This window comes from Manacus vitellinus, unplaced genomic scaffold (assembly GCF_001715985.3).
Source record: "Manacus vitellinus isolate BGI_N305 unplaced genomic scaffold, ASM171598v3 scaffold_1_pilon, whole genome shotgun sequence".
In the NCBI taxonomy this organism is placed as follows: Eukaryota; Metazoa; Chordata; class Aves; order Passeriformes; family Pipridae; genus Manacus; species Manacus vitellinus.
Genome location: NW_021939396.1, coordinates 28,673,731 through 28,688,224, shown reverse-complemented (window position 1 = coordinate 28,688,224; position 14,494 = coordinate 28,673,731).

Here is a 14,494-nt window from a genome sequence, read left to right as displayed (position 1 = left end):
TATATTAGAGGCTCTTGTTTCTCTAATGCCACCATGCATATTAGGAGGGGGATTATTTCTATAAAATCCACTGAAAATTTGATTGAAGGAGAAAGAAGGGATTGTTTGGATCTTTATGAGGATTTTAATTTGTCTAAACTGTAATGCAGGGGGAATCCAAAATGTCAGCTTGCAGTGCTTCAGATCTATCCTTGTAATTGAACCTGCTGAGATCATTCTTCTAATTCTGTTTACTAAGACAACTTTGAATTATTAAATAGTATTAATTCATTGTTATGCCATATCTCATGTGATTCTTGAACTTCCTTAATTTGCATTGATTATGTTCCAAAAATACTGAAATAAAACAAAATAAAAGATCTCCCAGTGTTATTCACTTTCATATTGTCTATTTTATTATTTATTCTACTGTCATTATTCTAACACACTTCAGAATAAAAAGTTTTAAGGGCAATTGAAATTTTTAGAATGTTGTCAACAATATTTGTCTCTGGAAATAGCTAGAGAGAAATCATAATTGTGAAAGTTTTACTTTATTTTATCCTAGAGCTTTTCCATCAGTATCATTTGTTTTGTATATATTTTTCATAGCATATTTATTTTCAGAAAATCAAGAAATGGGTTTCTGACATAACCATAACATAGCAACAGATCAGAGCAGGGGCGCATTGATATAGCACCTTGTAAATATGAAATAAATACATTCCCTGTGCTCAAAACATAGAAAGGAAGCCTAAAGGGAAATAGATCTGCAGAAGTCAAAAGTTTTCTTTCAATAACTATTTTAGAACAACAGTTTTGGCAGTACCCTAGCCCCTGAAGAAAAGGGACAACTTGAATTTCTTATGGATGGCCCCAAATCTGCCTTCAGCCCACAGAAAGGAGAACCTGAGCCTGCCTGATGTAGTGTCCTTGAACTCCATTAGGGCTGAAGGTCTGAAGGATCACCTCTGGGAGGAACTTGCTGTCAAGTAAATGATGCTCACACCAAAGGGAGATTTGGTCTCATGTTAGATCAGGCATAAAACACAGAATGGAAAAATGTGAAGGTGAGGTGACAGGTGAGGAAACATTTGGGGCCCAAGCCACTGATTAAAAAGCCAAGAGGAAAAAGGTATACATAGATTAAGAGCAGGAAAAAACACTGTTCTTTCTAGTGAGACTGGTGAACAAATTGTTTACCATCTGCAATGCAGAGATACAAATAACTCACAGAAAAATAGCCTGGTCTAAGAAATAAACTTTTGAGCAGATTCTGGAAGTACAGTTTCACCAATTGTAAGCAGGATTTTGCAGGACTGAAGTGATTTTCCATTTAATACTAAGAGGAATAACAGCTAGGGAGGATGGCAGAGCTGGTGCTCTGGCTGGTTGCAGAAACACTGTTGGACAACGTTGAACAGACAGCTACATCTGCCCCCCTCAGCAGGAGGAAAGCCTTGGCTATGTGGATCTCTGCAGCATTTAGTTTAAAGTGGCAAAATGAAAAGCTTCAGGAAGGACCTCTGAAACATTACAGGAAAGTCAGTGTGTACTACAGTTCAGGATCAAATAAAAAGTCACACTGGCAAGGGAAGACAATGTTCTGTTGAAGCAAATGTTAAAACACAGAAATGCGTTTCACCTGGCGGCTTGTCCCATTTCTCTGAAGTATCTGAGTGGGCAAGCAAGTTCATAGCACAAGCTGAAAGGATTCCTACCCTCATATCTGACTTGATGGCAATAGTAGAGGCTGGATGAGGTTGCAGATCCTTGCAGAGAGACTGTAGGCACACTTATTCCTTGCTCTTTAATCCTAGAGAGAAAAAAAGGAGGATGAAAAATCAAGAAAATGAATGAGAGGTAAAAGAAATGGAAGATAAAAAGATAAAGCTTTGAGGTAGCAAATAAACCTCTGAGCAAGCATTGAACAGCTGCACATATGCTTTACACAGAGCCAAATCTAGAGTGAAGAAGAAAATTAAGGGAAATAGCCCATGTTTTTTAGTGGAAGTTTGTTGGACTGCAAATAGCATTTGAGGATAATGCATAACAGATGGTAACTTAATGGGAAGGGAGACAGAAAGCAATTAACAGCATATAAACTGTTCTATGAAATAGCAGGGCAAAAGAAAGTGCTGAAAGAAGTAACTAGTAAATGATACAGAAAGTAAGAAGCTGTGGCCTTCTTGAGGTAAATGAGGACCTGCAGCTGTGGGTTACATTATGGGCGAGAGATAAGAGAAGAAAATATGCACTCAAAATAACATATATGAGAAAAGGGACAAAGGGGGCAGAGGACATTAGTAGAGGTGAAAAGTCAATAGACAGCTGACCAATAAAAACATAACTAAAGGAGGCTTTGTAGGAGAGCTCCAGGGTCCTGAATCTGAATTTCAGCAAAGGGAAGGTTAGAAATCAGAAGAAAAATTATATGGGGATGCAGCTATGAACTAAAGAAAAGGAATGAAATCTTATTTCTCTTTCTTTCAAATAGCCAATGTAAAGGAGAAAATGAGAAAAGGATAGTACTATAGTTTCACATGTAGTCCCCCTTTACCTACCCCTTGATACTACAATGTTTTGGCTGTTGGGCACATGTGAAACAACATGAAGCACAAAATTACAGTGGTACTTGGAGCATGAAGCCACACTTGACTCTTGATAGGATCACCAGACCAGGACCTCCACTAATCTTACCTGTAGATCCAGTCTCTTGAGGGAAAGCAAAAAGGACCTCTCTGTTTTCCCAGCAAGGTGTTTTTAGCACAGAGATAAGGTGTGCTTAGGTAGGGAACTTTGCTATTAGGGCTTCTCTATTTCTACAAATACTTGAATCTGTATTTACTGGACCAGGGAGGGCAACCCATTTATTAAGGCACTAAAGTGGGAGTAAGCGTTAGCAGATGAACATTTGAACATTAAAAAAAAAAAAAAAAACAGAAATCTTCCTGCGGTAGCCTAATTCAAGGATTGGGCTATAATAAGAGAAAGTGTATGTAGGAGTTTTGAGATTAAGTGCACTACTGTAATGCCTAATGCCTGAAGATTGCAAAGGAAACCTGAGTAACACCAAACTAGAGTGAGTGTCCAACCATGAGCATTCCTCTCCCCGAAATCCATAACTGAGCAACATCCATGCTCTGTATGTAACATATGAGGGGAGTGTGTTGGGACACAAAGCTAGGAGGAGTGGCTGATAGACCAAAGTGCTATGCTACCTTTCAGAAGGACCTGGACAGGTTGGAGAGATGGGCAGAGAAGAACTGTCTGAAATTCAACAAAGCCAAATGCAGTGTCCTACACATGAGGAGGAATAACCCCTCAGGCACCAGCACAGACTGGGGGCTGACCTGCTGGAAAGCAGCTCTGTGGAGTGGGAGGGAGGAGTGATGGTCCTTGTGGACAACAAGCTGTCCATGAGCCAGAAGTGTGCCCTTGTGGCCAAGAAGGCCAGTGGTATCCTGGGGTGTATTAGGAAGAGCATTGCCAGCAGGTCGAAGGAGGTGATCATGCCCCTCTACTCAGCTTTGGTGAGGTACATCTGGAGTGTCTCAGTACAAGAGAGACAGGGAGCTCTGGAACAGGTCCAGTGGAGAGGAACAAAGATGAATGGAGCATCTCTCTTGCAAGGAAAGGCTGAGAGAGCTGGGCCTGTCCAGCCTTGGGAATAGATGACTGAGAGGCAACCTCATCAATATATTTAAGTATCTGAAGGGAAGGTGTCATGAGGATGGAGCCAGGCTCTTCTCAGTAGTGCCAAGCAGTAGGACTATACCAAGGGAAATACAGTTTTGTAAGTATTACATCTTGGTGTGTATCTTGCCCAGAATGGGAGAGCAGCAACTTGAATCCAGAGTTTACACCTCTGATTCTTCCCCTGAAGTCATGTTTTTTTCAGGCCACACAGGAAGGAGAACAAGGAACTCATTTTTTAATTTAGAGTCCAGAGGTTAAGATAGTTAATTATGATGTGATAGCCTGCCTCGTTTCCTTTCTGCAAGACAGCATCTCAAGCATCTGAAGAAGAATGGAAAAGGAAATGAATATGAAAAAGGAAATGAATATGAAAAAGGAAATGGATAAAACACAGAATTCTTGAGGAAAAGAGGCCAGTTTTATTTAACTTTTAAAAACAGAAATAAATATCTGGGAGGCTATTTACTGGCAAAGTAAAAAATAATGAAATTAATTAGAATGACTTTAAAAGCAGCAAGGATCGTTGATCTGGAGTCAAGCTGAAGACGCAAAAAATTAAAATATAAGCATTTTATAAAATTAATTCCTTATGTCTGTATTTAAGAATATCTTCCCGCATCTGTTGTATTCTCTTCAGCATTTATTTATATAAATGTAGAAGGAAATTAGTAAGCCCTAGCATGTGTTAATATCCAACTCATATATTTTAATGGGTCTGTACTCACTTCAATACATTTGCAAATCTCTGGCTAATAGCAAGTAGTATGGTGTTATTGGGGTAGTGCAAACAAATTAAGGGCCATAAACACCTGTGACAAAAAAGCCTTGATAATGACACAATTGAGATTAACAGTGTCCTATAGGTTCTCCTAAAACCTAGAACTAACTCGTTCCTGTTAAAATGCCAAATGCAATTACTGCAGCACTTTAAATTACAGTGACAGTCTGAAAAGGACCAAGAAATGGTCTTTCTTAACAGGTCTGCTTCTCAGCACTGACTTGTTTCTATTCACCTGGATACTGAAAACCTCTTACTAAAATTCTTTTTCTCCTTTGACTCTTCAGTTCCCTAGCAGTCAAGAAGATTAAATGGATCCCACTTTGTCATGAGCATCTTCAGCAGAATTGTTGTGAGCAATGGATGCACAGTTGCAAATGATGTCCTAATCCAGCCTACTGACACTTTGCAAATACTGGAGGTGAACTGGAACAATGTATGAAAATAAAGTAGTTTGTGACTGAGAAAGACTATAAAAAAACTCTTAAAAAATAAGTATTTAAGCAGTTTGCTTATATATGTCAACAGTAAAACTAACTCAACTGTTAAAAACAATGCTTCCCTAGAAAGCTTAGACTTCCCGCTGAGAAAGACATTTCAGTTCTACTAACAAAAGTCAAGACTTATTATTAAATGCTGTCATATGCATTATGTAATTTTTGATCTGAAGCAGCATCCCGTGTTGTAGCATGGCAATGTAGCTATAGGGTGATTGTGGACCTGTTGTGGAAAAAGACTTCTAGCTTTATAATAGAAAATAAGGTGCTGTGAAGTTACGATTAAAGTGCATAGAGTGTCCAAGATACGTTACACAATTTATGTAACAAAATTGTAAAATTGTCCCAAAATGGATAAAAGGCTAAACAAGAGAATGACTTACAGACTGTTTTATATCTTGTGATCTTTAAATTCAACTTAAAGTTGATTTCTGAAAACAAATGAGAACTTATACCTCATTTGAAAATAAATATGGGACTACTGTTCATCTCCACACAAGATGTAAGGGCACAGAAGTGCTGGTGGAGGCTGTATGTCCTGAGGGTCAATTGAAGACTAGACAGCCTGGCATAACCCAGCTGAGGATAGGCTGCTTCTCTGGGAGTGGAGCCTTCACTTGTCTTTTCTCATTGTGCCACACAATCCTGAGGACTCAGAGACTGATATCTAACCCCATTACATGTTCCCCTCATAAGTAATTTTTCCCATTTTTCTTCAATCTCTATGTTATGTTTTGTTGTATTGTGTTTTATTCAATGCCAGTTTATTGCTTTAGGTTTTTGGACCTAAAAATTTTGCATGGAAAGAAGGTATCATGGTCTTCTTGGACAAAAAATTAGTCTATCTTGCCTTTCAGAATAGTAGAGTATTTAAGATAAAAATGACTTTGAAACAAATATTGAATAATGAAGTATTCATATCAATCTTCTTTTATATTTTGCGGAGGCAAATAAATCAATATCTTATAATCCTGTATCACAATAGCAGACAAAGATGGTAGATAGTGAATGCAGAAGGACTTACTTCCCATTTACACCAAAAGTAGTTTATGACAGTGATAAATTATTGATGCCCTGTCTACCCATAAGATTCAGATACTTTCAAAAACAGCTGAGTCCATATGTCCCATAAGTAATTTTCCTATTGTTCACAGTGCCCTTGTCAGGCTTTCTGAAATTCTGACTGACCAGCAAAAAGGTAGAGTAAAAATATCTGTGGAGTGGAAATCAGGTTAGTTGCATTGCTCCAGAATCGCATGAAAGAGTTAAAATTTTCAATTTCTTAGTTATGCCACAAAATCAGTCCTTTCCAATCTCCTTCTCCAGCCTGAATGTACCTTCTGAGGTTTTCTAGAATTTGTCCTATTGCTTAGATGGCCCTGTGTACTGTTTTTTCTGCACAAAACCTCCACATATGTAGTATTCTCTCTGCTTCTTTCCTTCCCTTCCACTGGACTTTATCATAACTGTTTCTAATTTGTTCATTGCCTTGGGCTGCTGACAATTGCCACTTAAAAAAGGTTATAAAACTTATAAATTGTAGATTACTTGGATTTTAGTAAGCTTGGGAAAGATTGTTGTGGTATTGTGGAATGTCGTGGATACCAAAGAATTTTCTGATAGTGTAATTCTTCCTCAATGAAAAAGAACTACTTTGAATCCAATCTGATTCAATGCAAAAATGGAATAAGAAATTGGCACTATGAGAAGAACCAAGGTGCACTGGGAATAAAACATCAAATGTAAACTCAGACCATGGCAGATATTTTAAGGAGGGTGAATGTGTTTATTTATGTGTTTATTATGGGGATAAAGTTTGACCAAAATAGTGGTGAAGAACAATGATTGTTAGAAAGAAGTGAGAGATGACTGCATAGATGTTATCAGTAAACAACAAAAACCTACCAAAAAAACCCTTAAGCAACCAAGCAAACCTGGCTTGAGTTAGGTATGATTTAACACTGCTTAAATATACTTAAAAGTAACAGATGAGGGTGATGAATCTAGTAACTTTTTCAAGGAGCCAGAACATCATCCACAGTATTCAACAAGTGCCTGCCTTGGTCAAGTGGACAACTGGTCCTGCAATGATCAAGGGAAACAAATCCGTTTTCCAGTGTTTTCTTATGAACTTGAAAGCTTCTAGTTTCAATAATATCTGGAGTTACATACCTGAGACTCCAGGTTGAAACTATTTACTAAGAGTTATTTTTATTTTTCACATGCTTTGGAGTTTTTAGAATTCTTCAAAAAAAAAAAAATACTTGAAGGGGAAGGCTGTCATTCAGGAGCTTGACAGAAGCATCCTGAATTCCAGCAAAGATGAACACAAAGTCCTGCACTGCTAAACTCAGATGCCTAGGCACAAGGCTGCAAAACCTGATGGGCAAAAGATTGAACATGTGCTAGTGTGCCCCTTTGGCAGCAATGCCTACCTGCACTTTTGTGTAGCAAAAGCATAACCGAGAGCTTGAGGGACACGTTTGTTTCCCTCTGCTCAGCACTGGAGAGGCCCCACCTGGGGCCTTCGGGTTTCGGCTACCCCAGTCAGACAACAACACAAGGTCAACAGGCTGGAAGGAGTCCAGTAGGAGTCCAGTTGGAGAACACAAAATGCAAGGAGAGGATGAGGGAACAGAGCTGATTCAGTCAAGAACAGAGAATTCTTCCTCTTGCTCTACTCCACTGTCTAAAGGGGACAGAATAGACGGTGAGCCATTTTCAGATGTGTGTAGGGAATCCAGAAGAGACAATGGTTGCATGTTAAATTGCAGGACACTCGTGCTATGATGTGAGAGGACTAGGAGAAATTGCTCAGAGAGGTTTTGGAACCTCCATCTTTGCAAATTTCAAACTTTTACAAGGTGAACCCCTGTGCAACCTGAACTAACTTTGAAGTTTTCCCTGTTTTGAGTGGGGAGTTGGAGTGAATGAGCTCCAGAGGTCACTTCCAACATACATTTCTTATGATTCTGGTTTTTTGCTGAATCAGTGTGGTATTGTTTACTAGTTAATTGTCATAAGATTCTGAAAGTGTGGGGTATTTTCACCGTAGAGGGTCAGAAAATTATTCTTACTTTTTGCTTTTTTTTTAATAGATATTGAATTATTATGGTGTGAAGTAGGAATATTTTTGTATATGTAGAACTTAATGTGGACTATGAAATTGCTCCATCTCCACATCTTTAGAGTATCTGCTACATATTATGCATCTGCAGCAATCCACATGATCATTCTGACAAAAAGTCATCCCTAACGAACCTGAACTATATTGTAAATATTTGGGTTTTCTAAGGCTTTCCTTTTTTTAAATCAATTTTTTGTTTATTTAATGAAAAACTTGGAAATTATTTTCCTGTGCAGATAGGAAAATCACTGCTACTGTCTCTCTTTGATATCCTAAAATCTAAACTCTTCCTCTTTGTATAGGAAAATGGCTTAGTAAATTAGTATGTGCTGAAGCTGTAGATATTCTTGTTTATCAAGAGCTTTTCTGAGAACTGGCTACTCTGTACCAAGAAAACTGTACCAGATGAAATTTAGCTTCCAATTTTTACCTTGATATATGTTTGCCTTGGTTTTAAAGAATTGCTCAGTCTCTATTTCTACTGAATGTGTACCACAGAAGATATTTCTGGGGTTGTGAGGATTTTGGTAAGTCTGTAAAATATTCTACTTCAGTGGTCTGGGAAATATTTTTGGTTTTTAAGTTCAGGCAACCTATTTTGTACTTGAGAAATTATTCTTTGCTACAACCAGAAGGAAGAAGAGTTGCAACTTCCTTCACATTACTGATGCAGTGAAAGCTTGTATGGTTTTAAATGCGTCACTGGTCACTCTTTCTACAGTCCCAGAAAGTGACCTTCTGAAACAGTCAGATGTTGTTTTCTGCCTGTGTTTGATTTTATTGATGTTTTTCAAAGGATGTTGTGCTTGTGTAATGTAGGTTTAAAGTCTGTCTTTATAATTGTAGTGTTATTGCTTTTTACCCTCTGTGGTAAATATTTATGAAAAAAACACCTCAGCGGGTACTTCTGAGAGCTGATGAGTAGATAGATGTAGTTCCAGGACATCACTGGGAATAGGGCTGAGTGTGGTTAACCACCAACCTGTTGGATACACCAATGCTGCTGCCTTTGTATATTGCCAGGTATACCCCCTATATGCATGGCAATTTTTTGCAAATTCAAGAATGTATTTTTGGAATGTAAATGGTAGATCCATTAATGAAATATTCAGACTGCAAGTGTCATTCCACAGTCATTTTGGGACATATATAAAATTGATGGGGTGAAGAGAATATCTGATGGGTTTATGCATCTTATTTTCAGATGCTGAGATAGGATATTTGCTGGGAGTTCCTTGACTGTGTGACAAGCCGACAATAATTTTCAATATCCTGCTAACAGCTCTTTTCCGTCTGCTGCCAACAGATGCCCCGAGTAACTCTGTACTAGCTGAAGATTTATCTTGGGAAAAGTTCTTGCTGAAAAAAGCTCAAGCATGTAAAGCTTGTCAGGAAAGAAGACAGGGGAACCAGGGAGGAGCTGAGTAGCAGAGGCCAAAGTTGAGTAACAGCTGCTGGATGGAGGAAGCTCAGTAATGGATCCCTACACCAGTAGCTGATGTTAACATCGCTCAGATTTTGACAGTGGCAATGGAGATAATGTGTGCTGGTGACATTCACCTGGAGAACAGAGGAATTTCTTCACGGAAAGGGTTGTCAAGCATTGGAACGGACTGGCCAGGAGGGTGGTAGAGTCACCATCCCTGAAGGTGTATAAGAAAAGACTGGACATAGTACTTAGTGCCATGGTCTAGTTGACAAGGTGGTGGTTGGGCAAAGGTTGGACTTGATCTCAGAGATCTTTTCCAACCTAATTGATTTTGTGATTCTGTGGAAGGCTTTATATTGGTCACTGCACAAGGAAAGCTGGGAGAAAGCTTACAGCCTTACATGGAAGCATGTTTTTGTCACAATAGATAAACACGACTTCTTATCTAGAGCTAGAACATTTCTTCTCTTTGTGGTACTGAAAATTTACAGAATGATTTACTCCTCATCTCTGTAAGATCCTTTTTATGTTTAGAGACAGTTTTTCTTTCAATTAAATGTGAATTTTGTTGTCAGAAAAATTATGCTTAACAGTCATAAAATACTAAACTGAGTGGAATAAAAATCTTGCAGACTTCTCAGCTGATATTTTATTAATTTTACATTCCTAGCAAAGAGGAATAACCCGCACACTTTGCAAAATCCTTCCTCTTGCTTGATCAATAGGCTATGTATAAAACTTTCCAATAGACAGAAAATTCTTGGAGTATAACTTTTCAGTGCTGTTTATCTCCCAAATTAAACTCCACCTAGGTGCAGATGTCTCATCCCTTGGAGCACCATTTATCACAATAAAATTTAAATATAGACTTGGCTTACAACAGGCCCATAAATTGAACTGCCTATTAGATACTTCATGTCCCATTCATTATGAACCTGTTCATGATCCTGCCTGCAATTAATAAAATATACCACTTGAAATTTTTGCTGAATTTGTACGTTTAAAATATTAAGTATTCGACGCACAGGTTACTCAGAGAAGTTTAACTGCATCTTAACTTGTGAGAATTCATAATAAATAGTTTCTATTTATTTCAAACAAAATCAGAATGTCTTCTGCCTCCCTAACATCTCATAAAAATACCTGTGGATCAGTATTATGAAAGATTGGAATTTTTACCAATCATTTAGGCCATTTATATATTTTGAGTGCTATCTCATGTCTCCGTTAGACATTTTCTCTGAAAATTGCATGAGGGTAACAGGTTTTTAAAAAGCTTGGGCTGAAATGAAATGTTCTGGCTGATATGTTTATACCATCATTTTAGCTTGTGTTTAAGCTCACCCTTGAAACTGAACTCTCTAAATAATACTCCTTCAGATTTTAACCCTGCATACGCTCAACTGATGTGCCATATGGGGAAAGACAAATGCATGATGGGTTCTGGCTGCAACCTCACTCCTGTCCACACAGGCACAGGAGGTAAGCAGCTCAGGCCATGATGGATAGGAAGCCACACTCACACATGTAAAAAAATTCATATTAAAATAAACCCATTGAGACCTGTTGTCAGTGTGCCTTAATGGGAAAAAGTGGTACCATGCCCTTCATTGTAATGATCTTTCCCCCACTATTTACTAGATTACCTATTGTTAGGTGAAATATCATAATGATAAATATCAGCCCTCAGATGTCCAGAAACACTGCATTAATATGAACATTTATTGTGATGTTACTACTTTACAGATGACAATACTGCAGAACGTAAATTTGTGGGGCAGGGTCTCTAGGTGTCATTTTTCATTAAGGAAACTAACCCACATGTAATTTTTTTGTAATGAACCATGTAGACCATGGCTTTCCAGCTTTCCAAAGAAGCTATGGAGAATACAGCCAAAGCTCTAAAGCTAGTTAAATGTCCCAAGATACGTAATCCAAAGCTCCTTTGTTTTTTGTGTGAATCCCACATTGTTCTTATCCAGCCATCTAAATACCTATATGTCAAAAAGCCATTATGAGTCTGTCTGTGAGTCTTTGAAATTTGATGACATCTGGAAATTTGATTGTGGTGCGATTTGGATGAAACTCAGAGCCAGGAGCTTCTGACTCCTCAATGCTTATCTAATTTTGCTGCAAACATATTGCCTACCATTAGGCAAGCTATTTAAATGCCATGCCCTGGTTTGTCTTGCTGCACTAATGGGAGCAATAAATACCATGGAACCCTGCTAATTAGAGCACCACACATTCCTGCTGCTGGTCAGGATGGTAAAAAATTGCTGTACTACAGCTGGTAGCAAACACGTATTCTTCAGCTATGCTACAGCTATTTCCAATAAACATTAGTTTGTCCATGCAAGATGAAACAAAATAAGCCATAGTTTTCAAGTGCCTGTAATAAATACATTTCTTAGGATAATCAGTGCAGATAACACAGAAGTTAATGTTGAGAGAAGTCAATTATTTACAGTAGGTAATATCCAAAATGATAAGGTTTTTCTATGCCTGTACTGCTGGGTGTTTTGAAGTTTAGCATGTGAATACATTCTGCAAAAGCACAATTGCATATAATTTTCTACCCAGCAGCTATTTTCATGCAAATACCAGAGTTAGGAGTAGGTCCAGTGATCATGAACACTTCTAATTGCTTCCACATTGCTATGTGATTTAAAATGGAATCTTCTCTTTAGTATTAAAGCATTTTTCAAATTATAGCTCAGACTGTTTAGCTATTTTAGCAGCTTTAGTATGGTTTACAGAGGAAACAGGAATTATAAAAGTGTCATATGCTGGATATTTTCAACCCGGTTGTGAATGTCAGGAAAGGCTCTGGTTAGGAGATATATCCTCCACAAAGGTAAGCACTCTGAAATCAACATTCCTGTGAAATTCTGGGTCCAAATTCATAACTTAAACCATGTATAGTACTACTGAATTGATGGCATCTGCGTCTCTGCATGCAAAACAACCTAATTTGAAATAAATCAAATTAATTATTCAAGATGTTAATACTTTAGTTTACATGTTTTTATAACTTTGTGCTGTCATAATTTCTCATATTCATGGCTTTGGATAACTTTTATTAATTGTGTGTAATATGGCTAATAGTCACTGTGTAGATAGGAAATGTAACTAATGAAATAGTAGATGAAATTACTGTAGGGTTATGTAGGTTATATTTTGAGACAGCTTAATTTTCATATACTAGCATATTATCTATGTAAAATGTAAACATTCTTTAATTTGCATTAAGGTTTTAAATCAGAGGTTTGAATACAGAGGGCTATAATTATCTGTTATTAAGAGACATATACATAAAAGTTAATTTACAGAGATTTTGTACTGTACCAACTTTCAGGTGGTGAAATTTTCAAAAACTCTCAACTCTGGCTGAGTTAGATTGTGATTGCAATAAAATCTGAGTTAAATTCACAAAAATGCTACACAGTAATTGCATTCAGTAGGTCCTAAACATGTTCTACAAGATACTAGGATATATTTTGTTCTTCCACAGTTTATAAGGAGATGTATATGTTTTTCAGGCCATAGCAGGAATCACTAATGAAACAATATATACAGATGTTTGGCCACTCGTTTTCATTGAAACAGTGCTTCCAGGGAAGGACATCCATTGTCTACTTAGTGTAGTCAGAGGAATGGTCCCTGGCACAGATTTGCCCCAAGCTGGCCAGTGGATCCCAACAATCCCAAGCACAGTTTGGGATATAAACCCAGTCAATCTCAATAGGGAACTTGGCTATGTCCATTCTTTTTTAGGTAATTCTACAGTATGTGCATAGGCCTTTCCTTTACACACTAACATAGCTGGAGCTATATGGTTCATGAAACATAGGGAAAAAGTATCTCTTAAACAGAAATTTCAGAAAAAAATCCTATTCTGTCAACTCTGATTTTATTGTAAACACTTTTGATATTTTATTTAATACCTAATTTCTGGAAATAAGTGATTTAATTACTAGATTCCTTTTGAGAAGCATCTTCTTGATGTGGTTGAACAGAACAGTCCTTTTTTCTTTTTATTTTCATTTTTAATCCTAATTTTTATTATATTTGAAGGGAGGGGTTGCAGAGAGCAGCTTCATACTGCAACCCTAAGTAATCCTAGCATCATATTTTTTGAGAGTGAGTACCATATTGGAGATGAATCGTTGCTTTACACTGGCCATCCACTGCACTTTTAACCTAGGAAAGAGGTTTCTTGTCACAGGGATAAATTTGTTCTTTAGCTTTACCTTTTACCAAGTCTCTCCAGCCTAAAACCACTGGAACCCTCCAGAAAGACTCACATTTGACCACAGACACAGAGAAAGAGACTGAAAAGAAAACCAAAGACCTGTCTAGCCTTTGAAAGACCTTCTACTGACTTTAAAGGCCAGATCCCAATTTGTGATTTCTTCTGGGTTCTTAAAAAGAAATCTCACTTGAATTCAGTTCTTGACCTTAAGGGAACTGTGATTTTACAGCAAAATTGCTAATGAGTTTTTATGTTCTGACTGACAAACATCAGCATACACCGACGGCCAGTGTATGAGCTTTGAGCTTTTACACCTACTACCAGGAAATTATTCTCAGAACTCTTGCATGAAGTATTATATAGTAAAAGCTCAAAGGTGAAAAGTGGTCTAGCAGTAAGAGCAGTTTCTTACGGAGGCATACAAATAAGCTTTAAATTGATGTATTTCAAATGTTGCTGCTTTATGATATGAGAATATCATATGAGAAGTGTGTGAAAATAAGATTACTGTTTTAATCATATCTTTTATTGGCTTTTCCTGAAATTATGCTAGCAATAAAGATGAATGTTGCAAAGAATCAATTTTAGCCCTGTACTTTATGCTGACCCTTCCTGACATCTGAGCTTCTGCAACATTGGGAACTGACATTATTAGTTGTTCAGCACTATCAAACTGGAAATTTCACCTTATTAAAATGCAGTTGCTATGGAAACACCATAGTTCTGTGAT